Raw genomic sequence first — 23,357 nt, forward strand, 5'->3', positions numbered from 1 at the left:
TATGGGGACAGAGTCCGTCAGATGATGACTTAAAGAATCGTTTTATCTTTGTGTTTATGAATTATCTAGCACAGTGGTACAGTAGGTAACCGTTTCATATGGTATGCAGAGCCATAATTATTTTTGAAATGATGTGTGGAATAAAACTACCAGAGATTTTACGTGCTTTTGAACAAAAGAAGTAATTTTAAAACATCCAGTTAGAAACGGGACCTGGTAGTTCTCATGTGCTCAAGTGAATTTGCATTAACAATCACAGTGCAATGTGGAGACATCAGTTTCGGCGTGGCCTGCACATTGGCATATCGTCATAGCGACACGTGCTCTAAAATAGTTCACTGTTTGTCCTGTTGTCGTGCATCACGCGGGGTTCAATGCATAGGAACCTATAGAATCTTCTACTCTTCAGGTGGCTGTGTCTTTCGAAGAATTATTCTGTAGCCATTGAAAACAGTAGGTGAGTTTTAAACATCACTGTTAATATTATTATTATTATAACTACTGTCGACATACACTAAAGTGACAGAAATCTTGGTATAGCTATATGCACATATACATCTACACACAGATGGCGGTAGTATCGCGTACACAAGATATAAAAGAACTGTGCATTGGAAGAGTTGTCATTTGTATTTAGGTTATTCATGTGAAAAGGTGAACAATGTGATTATGGCCGTACGTGGGGAATTGCCGGGCTTTGAACGCGAAATGGTATTTGGAGCTAGATGCATGAGAAATTCCATTTCGGAAATCGTTAGGGAATTTAATTTTCCTAGATCCGCATTGTGAAGAGTGCCGAGAATACCACATATCAGGCTATACCTCTCATTACGGACGACGCAGTGCCCGACGGCCTTCACTTTACGACCAAGAGCAGCAGCGTTTGCATAGGGCTGTCAGTGCTAACAGACAAGCAACACTGCATGAAATAACCGCAGGAATCAATGTGGGACGTACGATGAATGTAGCAGTTAGGACCGAGCGACGTAATTGTGGTGGCAAACGACCGACGCTACTGCCTTTCCTAATAGCACGACAGCGCCTGCAACGCCTCTTCTGGCCTCGTGACGATGCCGACTGGAAAACCATGCTGTGGTCAGATGATTCCCTATTTCATTTGGTAAGAGCTGGTAGCAGGGTCCGAATGTGGCGCTTACCCCACGAAGCCATGGACCCAAGTTGTCAAAAATGCACTGTACAAGCTGATATGGGGTGGGCTGTGTTTACATGGAATGGACTGGGTCTTCAGGTCCAACTGAACCGATTATCTACAGCTACATGTATACTCCGCTAGGTACCAAGCGGTGTATGGCGGAGGACACTATTCGCGCCAAAGTCATTAACCGGCCCCCCCCCCGCCCCCCCCCCCCCCCCACACTCCTCTCTGTTCCACTCGCGAACGCACGAGCGAAAAACGACTGTCTGAACGTCTCAGTACGAGCTCTAATTTCCTTATCTTTGAATGGTGATTATTGCGCGATATGAAAGTAGGTGGTAATAATATATGCTCTACATCCTCGGCGAAGATCGGATTTTGTAATTTAGTGAGCAGCCCCTTCCGTTTAGCGCGTCGTCTGTCTGCAAGTGTGTCCCGCTTCAAACTTTCTATGAGATTTGTAACGCTCTCGCCATGGCTAAATGTACCAGTCACGAGTATCGCCGCTCTTCTTTGGACCTTCTCAATCTGTTGAATCAGACCCAACTGGTAAGGGTCCCGTACAGACGAACGATACTCTAAGATTGGACGAACTAAAGTATTGTAAGCAATTTTCTTTGTTGAAAGACTGCATTGCTTCAGGATTCTACCAATAAACCACAATCTAGAGTTCGCCTTACCTGTTACTTGTGTAATCTGATCGTTCCATTTGAGATTATTTCAAATAGTCACACCCAGATACCTGACGGATGTTGCCGCTTCTAAAGACTGGGCATTTATTTTGTACTCGTCCATTAATGGGGATTTTCGCTTTCTTATACGCAGTACGTTACACTTACTAGCATTGAGAGATATCTGCCAGTCATTACACCATGCATTTATTTTCTGCAAATCTTCACTGATTTGCTCACAACTTTCCTGTGACACTACTTTCCTGTAGACTACAGCATCATCGGCAAACAGTCCAATGCCGCTGTGAATACCATCAACCATATCGTTTATTTACATAAATCGCAAAAAGCATCGGACCTATTACGTTGCCCTGGGGCACACCTGATTTTACGCTTGTTTTTGTTGAAGTCTCCCCATTCAGGACGACATACTGCTCTCTGTCTGTTAGGAAACTTTCTATCCAACCGTATATGTCATCGGCTAGACAGTACGCGCACATTTTATTGGAGCAAGCGACAGTGCGAAAATGAGTAGAACGCCTTTCGAAAGTTGAGGAATGTGGCATCAACCTGGGAGCCGGTATCTAGAGCCTGTTGTGTATGCATATGTGTCTCGCATGACCACTGTTTCCTAAAACCGTGCTGGTTTTTGCAGAAGAGCTTCTCGGAGTCTAGAAAGGTCATTATGTCTGAACACAAACTACGTTCCATGATTTTACAACAAATCCATGTCAGTGAAATTGGCTGGTAATTATGTGTATCCGATTTTCTACCCTTTTTATAGACTGCTATGACCTGGGCCTTTTTGCAGTCCCGTGGAACTTTCCGCTGTTCCAATGATCTCTGATAGATGATGGATAAGAATGGTGCTATATTTGTAGCATAGTCAACATAAAATCTTATGGTGATACCGTCTGGGTCAGATGCCTTCCTGGTGTCTACGGATCTTAACTGTCTTACAATCCCAGATACACTAAACACCATGTCAGCCATCCTTGCGTTTGTTCGATAGTTGAAAGGAGGAATGATGCTGCAGTCCTCTACCGTAAACGAGTTTTTGAAAGCTAGGTTTAGAATTTCGGCCCTCTGTTTATCATCATCCGTTACATTACCCGTACTGTCGGCAAGAGAAGGTATTGAATTATATGTAGCGTTCATAGATTTTACGTACGATCAAAATTTTTTGGTTATGTTCGGCTACTTGGAGACTATTTGTAGCCATTCGTGGACTTCATGCTTCCAAGCAACTTTGGAATTTTTATGGATGACAATGCGCCAGTCCCCGGGCCTTGACGGTTTGAAGAACATGCTGAAAATTGGAGCGTATGATTTGACCACCCAGATCACCTAACGTGGAACTTAATCGAGAGGTCAGTTCGTGCTCAAATCCTGCACGGGCCACACTTTCGCAATTATGGACGGCTAGGGAGGCAGCATGGCTCAGTTTTTCTGCAGGAGACTACAACGACTTCTGGGATCCATGCTACATCGAGCTGCTGGACTGCACCTGGCAAAAGGAGGTCCGATACGATCTTAGGAGGTATCCTATGCCTTTTGTCACATCAGTGTATTTGTGACAAGAGAATTCACCAACTATGTTGATATTGAAAAAAAAGAGTATCATTCTCTTTTCTGTCTGAGTTGAGCATTATTTTTTTCCAGTAAAGTCCGCCACGCAACATTGGTACAAAACACATTCTGCCACGAAACAATGTTCCAAAGCATCCTCTGCCCCGTAAAATTTGTAAGAAGCATCCTCCCCCCCACAGCATTGGTATGAATCACTGTCTGCAACGTAACATCGTTACAAAGCACCCTATTATCATGCAACATTCGTACGAAGCACTATCTGCCGCGCATATTTGGTACAAAGCACTCCCTGGCGCGTAACATTGGTCGAAACACTCCTGTCACGCAACATTGGTACGAAGCATTTTCTGGTGCACAACATTAAAACAAAGCATCCTCTACCACGCAAAACCGTCCGAATGCATCGTCAGGTTGCACGAACTACTGTGATTCTAAGGATTCTACCATACTCCACTAGATGGTAGTGGTATTGTTGACGCAGTGCGAGAGATTTTAATTCATCATTGTTCAGATAATTTGCACGAAATGTACTTACCTAAAAAGGGGAAATGGCGAAGTATAAGCTCATTCTTATATAAAGAAAAATAAACGTATTCTACTGCTAGGAGAATAAGTTTTCCAACTTGTCCTTGATGCCGATGCAAACAGGCACCTCTTAGCGCCATATCGTTGCCTTGAAATCAACTGGATTGTGTGGTATGCGTTGAAAACTTTTGCCAAGAATTCAGTAAAGGTGAAAACAATTTAGTTTACTGACTGCTGGTGCCTTCATAAAAAATAGCCCTTTTATAATTCAGTTTACGTTATCACCTATGATTCTTGGGGAAAGGCCACACATTTTATTGGTCTGCTATATACAGACATCATGACGTTTTCTGGGAACTGTACAATCCTACACAAATCGATCCAAAGGAGCCAGTGTCCGCTCACATGTGGCTATGTGACACAATCTCTTCGCACATACCCACGAAGTTATCCGACATCAGTTGACGAATTTACACGCAGCCTCCACAGTATAGCGACATGAGTCATTTCAAGATGACCGGAAATGCTTTCGGAGCCAATGAAGTAACAAAAGATGTGCGCTGAACCACACTGTACCTTTGGCTGGTATGTAACTCGTTTCCAGTGTTTTAGTTACATGGTGCCGCAACACACTAATGTATAGACGTACGTACTGATTTTATTTTTAGCTGTTGATTAACGCAAACTAAACTCGTACTGAAACATTAAATATTGCGCTAAGGTTTTCATGGTTGTGAAACGGCTGTTATCCTCCTGCTTATCTGACGTCAGTACATCAGTAACCCATACTAGTTCTTTGGCATTTGCCTTCTTTATGGGTGAAATTCTGTTGGAGGGGGAAAAAAACAAAGAAAACAACGAAGGAATTATAGTAATGGAACGGAAATCGGTAGATGTGCTGTACTTCTACAGACAAATAAAGATTATAATTTCAGAAAAAATGGGTGATTTATTCAAGAGAAATGACTATACAAGTGTAGAATAAGTGTATGATTTGCGTTCGTCATGTATTTGAATGGTTCAAATGGCTCTAAGCACTATGGGACTTAACATCTATCAGTCGCCTAGACTTATAACTACTTAAACCTAACTAAGGATATCACACACATCCATGCCCGAGGCAGGATTCGAACCTGCGACCGAAGCAGCCGCGCGCGGCTCCGGACTGAAGCGCCTAGAACCGCTCGACCACATCGGCCGGCCATGTATTTGACCTACTGGGTTTTGCACCATATTGGGTCATGCTAGCCTAGCATTACGAGTGTATTGTCTTTCCTATATTCGCTGATTGTACATGAGGAGTTATGATAAGTTCCAGTATGGTGTCCAGGTTTCAGCAACAAGGTTGCATAGTACAACACAAACAAAACGAGCAAATTATAAGAACAAAACAAAATAGATTTTACAAATTAACGACACATTTGGAATCATTACGCTGTACTGTTATCGTGAATATGATCCACGAAACAAATAACTGACTAGCTAAGTAAGAACGTGCAGTTCTGCTGTACAACTTGATGAAAGGTTGGCGGACCCGAGGAGCAATGCCCGCATAGCTGTTCCATTTTACTCGCCGATCATTTTCCGTTATACGCAGTGTCGTTTATTTCATTTTTGAACTGAATAGAGTTTATTCCGTTTCGCATTCAGACAGACAGGCCTTGCGGTCAGCAAGAGCTCTTAGATCCGGAAATTCCCAGAGCGATGCGCGTGAAAGCTGTTGAGAAAGGCCGCTGCAGAATAGCCATTCAGAGCATCAAGTCTTTCAATCCATGTGCCGTTTTTGTTTTTGTTTATGCTTTCTTATTGTGACCAACACACTGTTTTATTTTGCTGTTACTGCATTTGCTCTACGTGCGTCGATTCCAGCTACCTCAGTCACGTAGTTTCCGAATTTTCTGTGCATTGTTCTCCGACACATCTTTAGTAACAATTTTAGCGTCGACGTCCTTCCATATATGATGTAAGAGAGTTTTTTGATCTTACCATAATTGCTGTTCTGCTACATACTCCTACAGTTCTTCAAATCTCTCGTTGCTTGAAGATCTATGTTATTCTTTCATTATTTTGGTGATCTCTCGATGTTGCATGTCGTTCTGTGTACTGCCTTCTTGTGTAGTCCAGAAAGTCGATTTTTTATTCGTATTTCTAAGTGAACGGATGTGGATATGGAACCGTGTGTGGTTTCGTATTGTGTGGAGTAAAGGGCAATTATGATCGCGTGGTTGTGTAATTTTACTTACAGCTACGCTGTATAAACTATACTGAAAGTGTTTATTTTTGTAGATTACTGAAGAGAAAGAAACCTCGCACTAAGTACAGCAGAAATTAGACAAAAAAAGAAAAAAACGACAACTGAAGAGTGTTTCCGTGAGGTTATATGCGTTTCTGGAATCTGAAACATAGAACAGGGACATTCCAGGAAAGGATACACGTTCACGGGTTAGAGACTGCACTACTTATGGTAACGTTCTATTGATTTTGGTACTCGAATAATTTAAGAATTTAAGGAAATATGAGAGCATTGGTTCAAATGGCTCTGAGCACTATGGAACTTAACATCTATAGTCATCAGTCCCCTAGAACTTAGAACTACTTAAACCTAACTAACCTAAGGACATCACGCAACACCCAGTCATCACGAGGCAGAGAAAATCCCTGACCCTGCCGGGAATCGAAACCGGGAACCCGGGCGCGGGAAGCGAGAACGCTACCGCATATGAGAGCATTTACCAAGAATGCTGCATCAGCAGTGTTTCCTGCTACGTTACTAGTGGTTGTGGATAGTAAACAGCACTGAACACGCAGATATCCAGAGCCAAGCATCACAATATCTGAAGTCACTGACAACGACACTGAGTCAAAATTTACCCCAATTTAATAATAAAAACAATATATTAAAGTATAAAGATCGCATAGTGGTTTCTCGTTGAAGTTTTTAGAAGTGGTGGTACGACTGGAAGTATAATGTAATTAGTTGTAGCAAATTGGTGGTCCCTTTGGAGGCATCGAGAGGGGAAAAATGTAGAAAATTTGTTCTTATGTTTCTGTGGATTGGGAAATGATGTTTTAATAAGCCGAGAGATGCTCGGCGATCAGCGGATAAGATTCGCCAAAATTGATGCAGAATCGAAACTAGTCATTGCTCAACACAATACCCGACAAACTTCCTGCTGTGTTGTTATCGAAACCACTTCCCTTAATGGAAAGGATATCTGTTAAACTCTACTACAATTTTATGAGAGTGAAGAAGATGTACTACAATTTTATGAGAGTGAAGAAAATGATTTCTTAAATGGTGTTGGTACCGATTACGGTTCCTGCTTACTTTCAACCACCGACCAAGCGAATAAATCATTCATCTGCGCTGAAAAGCAAACGATATCATATAAATCTTTCCTCTGGAAAAGTAATGTCTACTCTCATCAGAGATTGAAAATCTGTGATTATTGAATATTACACTCCTGGAAATTGAAATAAGAACACCGTGAATTCATTGTCCCAGGAAGGGGAAACTTTATTGACACATTCCTGGAGTCAGATACATCACATGATCACACTGACAGAACCACAGGCACATAGACACAGACAACAGAGCATGCACAATGTCGGCACTACTACAGTGTATATCCACCTTTCGCAGCAATGCAGGCTGCTATTCTCCCATGGAGACGATCGTAGAGATGCTGGATGTAGTCCTGTGGAACGGCTTGCCATGCCATTTCCACCTGGCGCCTCAGTTGGACCAGCGTTCGTGCTGGACGTGCAGACCGCGTGAGACGACGCTTCATCCAGTCCCAAACATGCTCAATGGGGGACAGATCCGGAGATCTTGCTGGCCAGGGTAGTTGACTTACACCTTCTAGAGCACGTTGGGTGGCACGGGATACATGCGGACGTGCATTGTTCTGTTGGAACAGCAAGTTCCCTTGCCGGTCTAGGAATGGTAGAACGACGGGTGCGATGACGGTTTGGATGTACCGTGCACTATTCAGTGTCCCCTCGACGATCACCAGAGGTATACGGTCAGTGTAGGAGATCGCTCCCCACACCATGATGCCGGGTGTTGGCCCTGTGTGCCTCGGTCGTATGCAGTCCTGATTGTGGCGCTCACCTGCACGGCGCCAAACCCGCATACGACCATCATTGGTACCAAGGCAGAAGCGACTCTCATCGCTGAAGACCACACGTCTCCATTCGTCCCTCCATTCACGCCTGTCGCGACACCACTGGAGGCGGGCTGCACGATGTTGGGGCGTGAGCGGAAAACGGCCTAACGGTGTGCGGGACCGTAGCCCAGCTTCATGGAGACGGTTGCGAATGGTCCTCGCCGATACCCCAGGAGCAACAGCGTCCCTAATTTGCTGGGAAGTGGCGATGCGGTCCCCTACGGCACTGCGTAGGATCCTACGGTCTTGGCGTGCATCCGTGCGTCGCTGCGGTCCGGTCCCAGGTCGACGGGCACGTGCACCTTCCGCCGACCACTGGCGACAACATCGATGTACTGTGGAGACCTCACGCCCCACGTGTTGAGCAATTCGGCGGTACGTCCACCCGGCCTCCCGCATGCCCACTATATGCCCTCGCTCAAAGTCCGTCAACTGCACATACGGTTCACGTCCACGCTGTCGCGGCATGCTACCAGTGTTAAAAGACTGCGATGGAGCTCCGTATGCCACGGCAAACTGGCTGACACTGACGGCGACGGTGCACAAATGCTGCGCAGCTAGCGCCATTCGACGGCCAACACCGTGGTTCCTGGTGTGTCCGCTGTGCCGTGCGTGTGATCATTGCTTGTACAGCCCTCTCGCAGTGTCCGGAGCAAGTATGGTAGGTCTGACACACCGGTGTCAATGTGTTCTTTTTTCCATTTCCAGGAGTGTATATGAGCAGATAAGGCACAGTAAAACGTCGGGAATATTGCGATCCGTATGATAAGAGTTTGAAATCCGCAATGAGATAGAAGATTCGCAGTGTTTCATACTACGCTACACGATCACGGCAGATTCTACATGCAGAGAATTATCCCACCTGTACTTACAGTGACAGTGTAGTGCCTCCACCTCTTTTTCAGTTCTTCTTTGTCAGAATATCCATTCACTGTTTTGAACAGAGGAACATCTACAAAATACTCCGTGCATCTGTACGATATATCCATTAGTGCCGGCCTAAGTGACCGTGCGATTCTAGGCGCTACAGTCTGGAACCGCGCTACCGCTACGGTCGCAGGTTCGAATCCTGCGTCGGGCATGAATCTGTGTGATGTCCTTAGGTTAGTTAGGTTTAAGTAGTTCTAAGTTCTAGGGGACTGATGACCTCAGAAGTGAAGTCCTATAGTGCTCAGAGCCATTTGAATCATTTATCCATTAGTGTAATACAACAGCATGAAGATGTACACGAAACCCCGTGTCGCGAATAACTGGCTACGGAACAACCTGACTCACAACAGGAAACTGCTTACTGACGCTATATGGAAAGCTCTGTAGTTGTTATACATACCGCATCCATGTTTACGTCCTTATGCTAAAATCTTCAATGCGCAACGCTTTTGTATTACTGTTTTATTTTCGATCTTTTTCTTTTGTTGGACAATCTTCATGTAACCGTCTATCGTATACCATCACATATCTCTAAATTTGTCATTCTAGTAAGTTTGAAAATGATCACTGCTGTGATATCACATTTGAATATGTGTACACCTTGCGAAGCCGAATGCTGTGACGTGGACACGTCTGCGGAGACCATTATTTATGCACTGTTATACGTGAGAGTTTCATTTTCTTCCATCTTTTCCTCTCAACGTGACGAAATTCGTAATTTTGCATAGACTAATTTCTTTCATTCACTCCTTTCTCATAACAAAGTCTACGAGCAGAAAACGAAGTAATAAAACTACTCCTTGAGAAAATGAAGATTAGGGTGCAGCGTTCAAGGTGGATGCATTTTAGCTAACTGTTCTGTTGCAAGATCACCTTTGTGAAGCAATCTACGAACCGCGCTTGGGTTTACCGGTCAGCCATTGCGTACCACAATTTGTGCATGAAACTGATTTTTTACAGCAAGCCGGTTTCATAGAGCGAATGTACGGGCCAGAAGCGTCCAGCTTGCACTGCAATTTCGCGGAGCATTTTGCGTGAGCGGAAATTTCTTCCTCAGATTACAGGGCAATAAGCCTGTTAACAGCACTGGTCGATCTTCGCAATTCATAGTCTGGCATTCCCCCTGTAGATGTTACATGCTCACAATTTAGGCGGTGTTTCCTTGTCGGCGAACTACAAATACCCTGTAACAGCGTTATTAAATAATTACAAGCGGAAAAAGTAAAAAAAAAATTGTCTAGTACTCTCATTATGAGTAGTTTGGTTGCATTACAACAGTTGTTATTATGGCGTTTTAGATACTCATTTTTTAGGTGTTATTGCACTATATACACTACTGGCCATTAAAATAGCTACACCAAGAAGAAATGCAGATGATAAACGGGTATTCATTGGACAATATATTATACTAGAACTGACATGTGATTACATTTTCACGCAATTTTGGTGCAAAGAGCCTGAGAAATCAGTACCCAGAACAACCACCTCTGGCCGTAATAACGGCCTTGATACGCCTGGGCATCAAGTCAAACAGAGCGTGGATGGCGTGTACAGGTACAGCTGCCCATGCAGCTTCAACACGATACCACAGTTCATCAAGAGTAGTGACTGGTGTATTGTGACGATCCAGTTGCTCGGCCACCATTGACCAGACGTTTTCAGTTGGTGAGTTGCTTATAGTGGATTGTCCAGCAAGCGCATTATTGGTCCCATAATTTTCAATTGTGCCTTAAGCAGTGTCAAATATCCAGAGAACTTTACCTCTTTCTGTGCACAATTAACAGATACGAGGACTGTCTGCAGTATTTCAGCAGGATGGAGCAACTACTCACACATCCAACCAAAGTATGGGCCACATCATCAATGCTAATGTCATCACACGAAGTCAGATATACCTGGACGCTCATGGCCACCACTTCCAGCACCACTTATAAACAGGTAACTACATGTTTTGTAACTTTACTATTATCTGTTCTTTTTTTAGTTACCTCACTGTTACTTGTTTCTTGTCCGCAGCTCGTGGTCTTACGGTAGCGTTCCTGCTTTCCGCGCACGGTGTCCCACGTTCGATTCCCTGCGGGGTCAGGTTCAAAAATGGTTCAAATGGCTCTGAGCACAATGGGACTCAACTGCTGTGGTCATCAGTCCCCTAGAACTTAGAACTACCTAAACCTAACTAACCTAAGGAAATCACACACATCCATGCCCGAGGCAGGATTCGAACCTGCGGCCGTAGCAGTCGCACGGTTCCGGACTGCGCGCCTAGAACCGCGATACCACCGCGGCCGGCTGCGGGGTCAGGGATTTTCCCTGCCTCGAGATGGCTGGGTGCTATGTCGTCTTCATCATCATCATTCATTCCCATTACGGTCCGAGAAAGGCAATGACAAACCATTTCCACTAGGATCTTGCCTAGTCGGCGGCGCAGGTCTCCCACATCGTCCCCTACGCTCCCCGGAGTATCATCATCACTTGTTTCTTAGATGTGAGGGGTATCAGTTTCATGTGGGACATCTTGTAGCTTTCTCAAAAAGTTATTCAGAATATACATTACAAAAATAAGCCATGAATAACTAGGGGAACTAAAATCTCACGAAAGAGGAAGAGAGAAATAAGATGTGAAGTTACCTGTATACTGCCGAAAATAATGTAGTATTTTAAGGAAATTCATTAAATGACCAGAATTATGTACGTCCTGACAGAGTTCAATAATGCAGATAATAGGATTAAAACTATATGGGATGTTGTCAAATGGGACACAGGAGAGCCAGTCAGTGTACAAGATACTGTAAGTACTTTAAACTACCGGCGCTTCATATGAACCTGCCTCAGGCCTGTAAAGAGCCTCAGAGGCCTGACCTACACAAGAATCGTTTTTTTCTGAGTCCAACTCCTACGTATGTTGCAACTCTTCCTTTTTCCATGGTACCTCTGCATGAAAAAGAATCCCTGATGTTTAGAAAATGAACGACTCTATGGATATTTTCAGCAAGACCGAGCAATAGCACACACTACGTTGACAACCTTGTCGCGAGTGTAATAGGTGTTCGATGAGGAGAGGACAACCAGCAAAGGCAGTTCTGTCTCTTGGCCGGCTCCATCGCCTCATCTCTCTCTCTGTAATTTTTACCTGTGGGGCAGATTAAAGGGTTAGGTGTGCTCGAATAATCGTCGCACACTGGAAGAGCTGCAGGAGGATACCAAAAACGCTACTGCTAGTGTCGTCCGGGCAGAGTTGCTTAGCGAGTCTCATAGTTTGATAAATCGAGCACAGCGCTGCATCGAAGTCAGCTGAGGCAAGTTCCAAGCACATCTGTGATCTTCATTAACAAATGTCAAGCCCACATGTCTTATTGTAAATATTCTCCAGAGCAGGAAACTTCCAGTAAAAGGAAAAAATTTCAAACGCCGTACCAATGCTGCAGCATCACAAGCCTCATAACACACAGATGCATCCGTTATACTGCTTAATGTGGTTTTTTATTTATTGGTAATTCACTTACGTAGGGGGAGGAGGATGGGTAGCAGATAAAACTGCTCCCCAGTCACTATCTGCTACAGTGTTTCCCAGTATGGGCAATAAGGTTGCGACTGGTCGTCACCTTAATTAAATTCATGCCAGCAGACGTCTTTTGGGAACAAGTCCCATACTATGTACACTGACAGAGAAAGATCACAACACCAAAAAATACACTACTGGCCATTAAAATTGCTACACCAAGAAGAAATGCAGATGATAAACGGGTATTCATTGGACAATATATTATACTAGAATTGACATGTGATTACATTTTCACACAATTTGGGTGCATAGATACTGAAAAATCAGTACCCAGAACAACCATCTCTGGCCGTAATAACGGCCTTGATACGCCTGGGCATTGAGCCAAACAGAGGTTGGATGAAGTATACAGGTACAGCTGCCCATGCAGCTTCAACACGATACCACAGTTCATCAAGAGTAGTGACTGGCTTATTGTGACCAGACAGTTGCTCGGCCACCATTGACCAGACGTTTTCAGTTGGTGAGAGATCTGGAGAATGTGCTGGCCAGGGCAGCAGTCCAACATTTTCTGTATCCAGAAAGGCCCATCGGAAACGTGATGGTACGCATTTCTCCTCCTTACACGAGGCATCACAACAACGTTTCACCAAGCAACGCCGGTCAACTGCTGTTTGTGTATGAGAAATCGGTTGGAAACTTTCCTCATGTCAGCACGTTGTAGGTGTTGCCACTGGCGCCAACCTTGTGTGAATGCTCTGAAAAGCTAATCATTTGCATATCACAGCATCTTCTTCCTGTCGGTTAAATTTCGTGTCTGTAACAGTTTTAATGGTCAGTAATGTACTTAATGTTGATTAATGAAATTTCGAGAGTATATTTGCTTAAGTGATGTATATAAGTGATCAACATTGCAAGATTGCGGGTTAAAATCGTGAGATAAGCCATTGTAAATGTGAAATACTGGTTCATTAGAAACCGGTGTAACTGCCACAGTGTTGAATGCAAGCATGCAAATATGCATACATTGTGTTGCACAGGTGCTGGATGTCAGTTTGTGAGATGGATTTCTATGCTTGTTGCAATTGGTCTGTCAATACAATGACAGTTAATGCTGCTTGTGGATGAAGCTGGAGTTGTCGTCCAGTATGAGCTCTATTGGAGATAGATCTGATGATCGAAGAGGCCAAGGCAACATTCGACACTCTGTAGAGCGCGTTGGGCTGTAACAGTGGTATGTGGGCGAGCGTTCTCTTGTTGGATAACAACACCTTGAACCACAGCAGGTCGAATCACCAGGATGACGTATAAATTTGCATTCAGGGTTCATGGGATAACGACGAAAGTGCTCCTACTGTCATACGAAATCGCACCCCATACCATAACTCCAGATGTAGGTAAAGTGTGTCTATAACTGGCCTCTTCCTACAGAAAACACAACAGGCTTCCACTCTGCCCTTCAATGAGCTCTCGCTTAACACCACTGAAGTCTCAAATGGGGGTGATTTGGGGTCGTTGAATCAGCGTCTGGTTCGGAGTTGTCCTTGAAGTAATCGATTTGTAACATTTCGTTGTGTCACTGTGGTGCCAAATGCTGCTCAGATTGCTGCTCCAGGTGCAGTACGATGCACCAGAGCCTTATGCCAAAGATAAAGGTCTTACTTGGTAGTACCACGTTGCCGTCTGGAACCTGATCCTCTTACGACATACTCATGATCGCTGCTGCCAGAAATCATGTATGGTAGCTGCAATCCCGCCAAGTATTTCCGCAATATCGCAGAAGAAGCATCCAGGTTCTAGTAGCTGAGTTACACTACCAGTAAGGTTTTCATAATGGCGTCTTTGTCGGTTTAAAGGCATTCTTGTCTAACAGTAATTCACCATACCCAGTCTCAAAGGCAACTGACATTCTCGACCGTTGCAACGTGTATTTGAAGCGAGCCTGATTTACATTTCTCATACTGGCGCCAGTAGTGCCACTCTGACGCGACTGGCGCGAAATTTTAATAGTCGTCTTTCAGACGTAGAAACACGCCTACCAACTTTTGTTTATGTCGCAGTATTCTTTCTTGGTGTTGCGATTTTTTTCCGTCGGTGTAGCACGTCAGCCTGGGTCTACCTGCGGTGAGTGTTCACGAGTTGGGCCGTGTGGGCTGCTCGCCATTCTGCGAAGCCACTCAGTACCGCTACATTTGCCACTCGCCTGGTCACCGTTATGTCGGCTGCTACTAACTCACAGCGGCACACACACATTGGATTTACTTAAGCGAAATCTCTCCGGTCTTGCGCTGATCCCCTCATTCGAACTTTCTCCTACAGTCGGACACTCGATCGCTGACACACACACACACACACACACACACACACACAAATAAGCCGAACTTCACTACATGAACAATTTTCTTAAATATTTATATATCTCCTTCTTAGTTTAGTAATTCATAGTCCTGCAGGTTACAGCGTGAATCGAAATCTTGTGGACATATTTTCAAAGGTTTTTGAGGCTGACTCCTGACTATTTCGTTATGCGGAACGTTTGGTCATCAATGACTCGTTAAAGAGTGTTTCGTTCCGTGAAATACAACATAATTGTTGTGTGGGAGTATGTCGTGATTAAAGATTAAAATACTCGTACACTGCCTGACAAAAAAGGTTAAGCACCCAAAAGACATAGTCGGATGTCAATGTAACTTCCTACATGTGCTTACTATAGGCGGGCACGTAAAGAATTAGGTTTGCAATTGTGTGTTACAGGTAGAATGACCACCAGATTACATTAGTGTTGTTTGTGTTTAATGTTAGTATCAGGTCAGGCAAGGCATCTGACGTGATAGCGTCAGATCGTGAGTCAGCAATGTGAGAGAAACGGAGTGTCACGTACTCGTTTGGGACTGCGCTATCAGCGGCTCCATTCGGCTGTCTGGTCGAATAATGCAATATTCAGATTCAAGGGACATTGGAATGTGACTTGCCCGATGTTGGACTTTAAGCAAGTGTGAGGGCAGGCATACTTGTCACGATTCCGGTCGACTACCTCTGACCAACACAAGAATGGATCGTCGTTTTGTGCACCAGGCTTATCGTAACCTTCTCACATTTGCGACTGCCATTCGAGAACAAGCAATGGACTCCCTGCAACATTCTGTATCATCCCGTACCGTTCTTAAGGGACTAGCAGCAATCCGACTAGGGAATTACTGATCCATTCGTGGGCTGCTGTTAACAACACTGCACAAACAGCAGCTTTTGGAGCGGTGTCGTGACTGGGAAGCTTGAGCTTATGATTAATGACATCGCGTTGTGTTTGGTGAGGAATCGCTGTTCTGTGCTGCTTCATATGACGAACGTGGAAAGGTATGGCGGCGACCTTGGAAGAGTTCCAGGTCTTAAAATGTTTTGGAGAGGCACAGCGCTGTTACTCCTGGTGTCATGCTGTGGGAAGTCGTCGAGTGTGACGTCATGTCACGGCTGGTAGTGATAGCGCACGGTCACCCTGATTCATCATGTGTCACCTCTCATGCAGCAATATCGTGGTGCCATTTTTCAACAGGAAAACGTAATTTTCGTATGTCGCATGTCTCTATTAACTGTCTGCTTAATGTTAAGGTGACCCGTAGCTAGCAAGATACCCCGATCTGTCCCCAACAGAACATGTGTGGGACCAGCTCGGACATGAACATCGTTCCTGTGGCAGTATCCGGGATGTCAGTGATGATTTACAGTAGTTTAGGGCCCAGTTTGCCTCGGAAGATGATATATCGGCTTTATAATACCCCTCCTACCCGAATCAATGCATGCATCGAGGGCAGAGGAGGTGCAACGCCATGCTGATGAATGGGCTCATACAGCCAAGTTCTTTGTAATTGATCCGATTTCGTAATCACTATAACATTATCAAGTGCTCTCTCAACCCTTGAAGGTTAGTTTCCTCCTCCGATTCTGAGTATTTCGCTTTTTTTGTCAGACAGTGTGCAATCCTATTTGTAATTTTTTTATAGTACAACAATTACTGGTTTAATTTTACCATTACTGATATCGGCTGTGATCGACAAACCTTGTCTTCTTCTTCCTCCTCCTCCTCCTCCTCCCACTCCTCTTCCTCTTCCCCCTCCCCCTCCCCCTCCTCCTCCTCCTCCTCCTCCTCCTCCTCCCACTCCTCTTCCTCTTCCTCCTCCCCCTCCTCCTCCCCCTCTCCCTCCCCCTCCCCCTCCCACTCCCCCTCCGCCTCCCCCTCTCCCTCCTCCTCCTCCAAAGCATGTTTCCTTCACTACATTCCATTGTACCTAAGGTCCTCCCTCTCCCTTTTTTTGGATGGCCTATATCTCTTTTACCAATTGTTGATTAATTTCTTAAGGTCTTCAAAATCTTCCGTTCATCCATCCTGCCTATGTTTTCGTTCCACTTTTTCTTTGGTTGGTTGGTTGATTGGGGGAGGGGACCAAACTGCGAGGTCATCGGTCCCATCGGACTGAGGAAGGTTGGAGAAGGAAGTCGATCGTGTCCTTCCAAAGGAACCATCCCGGCATTTGCCTGAAGCAATTTAGGGAAATCACGGAAACCCTAAATCAGAGTGGCCAGACTCGGATTTGAACCGTCGTCCTCCCGAAAGCCAGTCCAGTGTGCTAACCAATGTGCCATCTCTTTCGGTTTTACATTTTTTCTGATTTTTCAGTTCTCTCTCTTTCTCTTAGTGTCTTCTCTGTAGTCCTCCACAGAATTTTTATTTCAATTGTTCACAGATCTCTTCTAGTCTTCTAGTTTTTTATGTTTTATGTCTTGTCTCAACTGTCGATGTCATAATTAGTCTTACTATTGTTTTCTATATTCTTGCCTTTGCATTTATTGATAGATATTTGTTTGTTCAAATTGTATCATTACACACCCCGCCAGTTCGTTTGCTTTTGCTACTTGTTCTCTAAACTCATTTTCGACATTTCCCTTGCAGGAAAATTCAATACGAAGGTATTTAAATGCCTTTACCTCTTCAATAATTTTTCCCTCTGCTTTCAGTTTGCATGTCATAGGTTCCACAGATATGGTCATACATTTGTTTTTTTGAGTAGGTACGACCATATTTAGGCTTTTGACGGTCATGTTAGATATATGTAACTGTTTATGCAGGTCATTTCCACTGTTTACTGACAAGTTTCATCTTCAGCACAATAAATGATTTGTAGTTTTTGCCTCCCCCCCCTCCCCCCACGCCATTCTGTAACCACCACCAAAGCCTTCTTTGTCATCTCGTCCGTCTCAAAGAATCAACTTGTCTAATATCACCGTTAACTGGTATACAGCTCGTTATCCTGGAATCTTTTCTCCTAGATGTAGCTGTTGGAATAAATGACTTCATACGTTTTATTTTTAAGTTGAAAATAATGCCCCGATTGTAGAGCTGGTTTATCACATCTATTAACTGAATCCTTTCAAAAGCCTTCTGTAGGTCAATAAACCCAAGATAACATGGTCTGTTATATAAAATGGACATCTGTGCTACTTTTCTAGGAATGAATACTGCATCTATGCATGATCTGTCGGATCTAAAACCATACCGCTCGTCTGCAAGGATTGTATTTTTTTATATCGTATAATTTTTATTATGAGCTTAAGAGCTGAACAGAGTAGATTTATCCCTATGTAATTGGGTGGTTCTGTCTTGCCTTCTTTTTTGTACATGAGAATTGTAGTACAAGTTCTCCATTCATGTGAAATTTTATTTGCAGTTATAACATTGTTAACTAACTTGGTTTTTTGTTCAGTTAGTGGGTATTCTCCATACTTCAGTAACTCACTGGGAAGTATATTTTTTTCTGGAGACTACCTATTTTATGGTGGACTTACAGCTTCTTCTATCAGTGTATGTGAAACAGCTACACCTCTTGTTGTTTGCTGAGGTCTGATATCTTTCCGTTTTCTAGTAGTCAGACATTTAACCCATCGTACCTCATTCATGTCGTTCAGTTTCAAAATTTCATTTAATTCTTTTCTCTGTTGTCGTATCAAATGTGTTTCTGAACCCCAATATACGCAACTTTGACATATAGTGTACTGTGATGGTCATGTACTACCATAATTAATACGTGCTCGTACTTTTGACAGACGACTAACGATTGTGCTTGTCATAAAGTTTTAATTAATAACTCGAAAAATTAAAGTTATGCCATAAATTTTTTAATTATTTTTATTTTATTTATTTTTTGCAGTTACATATGTGCAGTCTTGGCATACACTGAAATTCCCGCTCCACAGTACCGTAGCACGCCGCTAAATGAACAAAAGCAAAATCATGCAGCTCATTGCTAAACTGGAGCATCACGCCGTAATTCGTTTTCTGCATTTGAAAGGAATCAACGCTGGAACAATCTACACTGGATTGGTGCAAGTGTACTGCAACGGTGTTCCGTAATATGATATGGTGGTGGGGTGGCGCAAGGCTTCCAGTGTGTTTCGACAAGTCTGAATGACGAAGAACGAAATGGCAGACCATCTCTTTGTGAAGAACCAGGAAAAGCAAAAGAACTGGATGCTCTTGTGCTTAAAGACAAGCGTATCACAATCGACGCGATAGTGGAAAATGTTCAGATCAGTTTTCAACACCTAGCACAACATTTTTAGCCTTACGAAGGTCGGTGTTCGCTGGGTTTCACGACTGCTCATACCGACACAAGAAGCCCCCCGAACCGAGACAGCAGTAACAGAGGTGTCACTCCAGTCCGAAAGACTTCTGTAGTCGACTGATCAACTTGTACGAATGTGCTGGGACCAAAGCAAGCACTGGAAACATGTGGATTCACCAAGGGCGAAGACCATACCGTCATTGGGCAAGGTGATGTTGAATGGGTTTTCGAAGTGCCGTGATGTGATGGTTCAAATGGCTCTGAGTACTATGGGACTTAACATCTGAGGTCATCAGTCCCCTAGAACTCAGAACTACTTAAACCCAACTACCCTAGGATCATCACACACATCCACGGCCGAGATAGGACTCGAACCTGCGACCGTAGTAGTCGCGCGGTTCCGAACTGAAGCTCCCAGAACCGTTCGGCCACCACGGGCGGCATGATGTGATGCTTACAGATCATCCTCGTAAGTACATTTGAAACGAACTAGCATATCCCACATCTGTGGATATTATTCGTCACCATCCTAAGTAGAAAGAGCTAGAAAACATGCGTCCTGAAAAAAGAAAGTCCCTAATCAATAATCAGTTCTACTAATAAGTATTTTCGAACAGAATATCAGTTACAAATATGCAATGTAAGATATCCGCCAAAACAGGCAAAAAGTATGGAATACAGCTGAATTTAACTAGCTGAGTATGCGACTTCGCCTGGGTATGCATTTATCCCAATCTACTATTAGTCCATCTCCTTCTTCCCCCTCTCTCTCACCATCTCTTCCTTCGCCCCTCTCTTCTGATCTCCTCCATTCCTTTCTCTATCCACCTCCTTCACCTCCTCTCTCTGCCTTTGTCCATCTCCTCCTCCCTCCTCCCCATGTCCCTCTTCTCCTCTCTCATCTCACTATTCATCTCCGCGTTCCTCCTCTCCCTGTTCGTCTCCTCTGTCCATCTCCTCCTCTCTCCCTCTCTGTCCATCTCCTTCATCCCCCCTCTCTTATCATCTCTTCCTTCACCCCTCTCTGCCCATCTCCTCCACTCCCTTTCTCTGTCCACTTCCTCCACCTGCACTCTCTGTCTTTAACCATCTCCTCCTCCTCATGTCCATCTATCTCTCTCGTGCCCGCATCTCGTGGTCGTGCGGTAGCGTTCTCGCTTCCCACGCCCGGGTTCCCGGGTTCGATTCCCGGCGGGGTCAGGGATTTTCTCTGCCTCGTGATGGCTGGGTGTTGTGTGATGTCCTTAGGTTAGTTAGTTTTAAGTAGTTCTAAGTTCTAGGGGACTGATGACCATAGATGTTAAGTCCCATAGTGCTCAGAGTCATTTGAATCCTCTCTCGTCTCACTATTCGTCTCTCGTTCCCCCTCTCCCTGTGTCTCCTCTGTTCATCTCACCCTCTCCCCTCTCTCTGTCCATCTCCCTCTACCACTTATCTCTCTTCACGTTATCACACTGACCCCAATACGAGGCTGGTGGTTTTTACCCGCCATAGTATTTTTTTCCAGATTGTAACTAATATGCGTACCAAACTTGGCTCATATCGTTCCAGGGATTTAGGATGAGCTTTTTATCCGTGGATTTACCCACACACACATGTCAAATATATTTCACATATACTAATCATATTTCAAACGTATTTGGACACATATCTCATCTGTAAGTAGCGAATTTCGCCCTGCAGTTTCATTTTCTTGCAGCTCAATGTTTATGACATCGTATCTCCTGAACTATGCGCCGAACGAAGATATAATTTTGCAGATCCATCCAGATGTATACGTGGCTGCTGTCTGGAAACGTGTTGCGAATAGAGTTAATAGTGAAGAAATAATAAATTAAAACGTTATGCTTCATGCGGCAGTTTTACTACATGAACAACGAGGCAGTAAGCGATAAACTTTTTTCCTTTCAGCGTTTTGTGGGACGGTCGACAGCAAGAAAAGTTTCGTAAAGGTTTGAAATTATGTGTTAAGTTTGTTGGAAGTCTCTGAGTGCTCTCATTCTCAAATACTGGATGACTAAAGTAAGGGTATTCGCGCGTCATGGGCTATACTGCTTTTTCACCTCCACCCTATTGATAGGTATGTGGCTCGTACCCGACAGCTATGATTCCCAAACAGTATGTGATATGTGTATCAAATTACAATGAAATGAATATCCCTAGTTGCATTCAGGCGTTGATGTAAGTCAACGGGGACAGCTGGAAATGTGTGCCCCGACCGGGACTCTAACTCAGGATCTCCTGCTTACTTGGCAGACGCTCTATCCATCTGCGCCACCGAGGACACAGAGGATAGTGCGACTGCAGGGACTTAGCTCTGGCACGCCTCCCGTGAGACCCACATTCCCAACTTATTGTCCCACACTATATTCATAGTGCCCCTGCCCATTATACTCGTTACTCGCGGCTTTTTTCCGATTCCCGCAAGAGTTTGGGCACAATTTGTGCGTCATCACAGAAGAAGATGGTCAAATGGCCGGTGAGCCTTAACTATACATATTTGAAGATGGTATCTGTTCTTTTGGACATGTCCGAAGGAACAGATACCATCTTCACATACACACACACGCACACAACACCGTTGTTTAGGAGGAGATGGTGGTGGTGGTTAGTGTTTAACGTCCCGTCGGCAACGAGGTCATTAGAGACGGAGCGCAAGCTCGGGGTAGGGAAGGATTGGGAAGGAAATCGGCCGTGCCCTTTCAAAGGAACCATCCCGGTATTTGCCTGAAACGATTTAGGGAAATCAAGGAAAACCCAAATCAGGATGGCCGGAGACGGGATTGAACCGTCGTCCTCCCGAATGCGAGTCCAGTGTGCTAACCACTGCGCCACCTTGCTCGGTTTAGGAGGAGATGTAAAACATACATACATATAAATATGCTTTAATACTTTCATCCATTTTTACAATATGTATGGATTAAGATTGCTGATCATGTTTTGCGAGACTTTATACACATGATGATGAAGATCGACGCTGAACTTGAAACAATTTTAAAACATCAGAAGAGAACAAGCATTTTACTGAAGTACTGTTGCCTATATACAGATAGGACATGGTAATCTCAGTGATTTCCATAGCAGAATATTAGTATAAGATCTTCCAAAAATATGAAATTTATTCTCTAAAGAGGCTAATTTCATTGCTGATGTATCGCAAGAACGATTTAGTTCTCGTGTTTTACGTATTTTTATGAAAATTACTCAAGATGAAGCTTTTAATATTTTTCCAATTTTTTTGTTACCAATGAATTTGAATCATCAATTCACTAAGATTAAAAGAAAGCATCTCCATGGTGAATTCACCGACGTAAGACGATCCAAATTTTTCAACGAGAAACCACCGGCATATACAGATTAATTAGTTTGTTCGAAAGTCTGGCAGCAATAATTCATCTCAGCTGTTATGGTTGTATGGGTAATAAAGCAACAACGCGTACTGGTTGACTAATACGTTTGTATCTTGAGTCCCATTATGGCGATATAGAGGTGAACAATCGAATTTGCTCGTGTTAGAATTCGGCATCTCCTCAGTTCTTTTGGTTTTTATCTATATTCAAAAAGAAAGTGTTTCAAAATGAAAGTAAAATGTGGAATGGAGGACGAGTATATCGGTATTGAAATGATTAAAATTTAAAATTTATTGCAGTCTTCATCTAAAACCTTTTATTGTTAATAGACAGAGCTAAACAATTCTGATTCGCAAACATTTCTGAAGACATTGCTGGATGCATTTGTACAGGAAACTGAGGCTCTTCTGTTATAACCAAACCATCCTGTAAATACCGACACAGCTGCAGTAAATATTGGATTTATACTTAGGAAACACCAAGTGATGCTGCATATCACGGTACAGAATCTAAGATCTGAGAGAAAACTTGTTGGAAGCCTGCTTCAGAGAAAGCGGCCAAGAACGGTAGGTCAATTGTATATAGAAAATCTTCAACGTAGTGGTTTGCTGCTAAGGTCCTTTTAGTGAACATCATGCACAACATAATGTCTTCTACTGAAGTAACACTCGACAGTGAATCACAGTGGATCGCGTCATCTGACGGTTGTGAGTTTGATTATACCCACGAATTTGCTTGTATTTCCCCTCCTATACAGAAGAGGAACTCGTTGGAGGACGTCAGCCTGACTTATCTGCGTCTTTATAGGATTCTGTGACCTAATATCATTCCAACGTAGATTTACGTTGGA

General features: G+C 43.8%; 1 protein-coding gene across 1 annotated transcript in view; it reads right to left on the reverse strand.

Annotated features, from left to right (window-relative positions):
- Positions 1-23,357, reverse strand: part of LOC126267982 (trypsin-7-like) — a 134,323-nt gene that overhangs the window by 54,954 nt on the left and 56,012 nt on the right. The window lies entirely within an intron of this gene.

Source organism: Schistocerca gregaria, chromosome 4 (assembly GCF_023897955.1).
Source record: "Schistocerca gregaria isolate iqSchGreg1 chromosome 4, iqSchGreg1.2, whole genome shotgun sequence".
Lineage (NCBI taxonomy): Eukaryota > Metazoa > Arthropoda > Insecta > Orthoptera > Acrididae > Schistocerca > Schistocerca gregaria.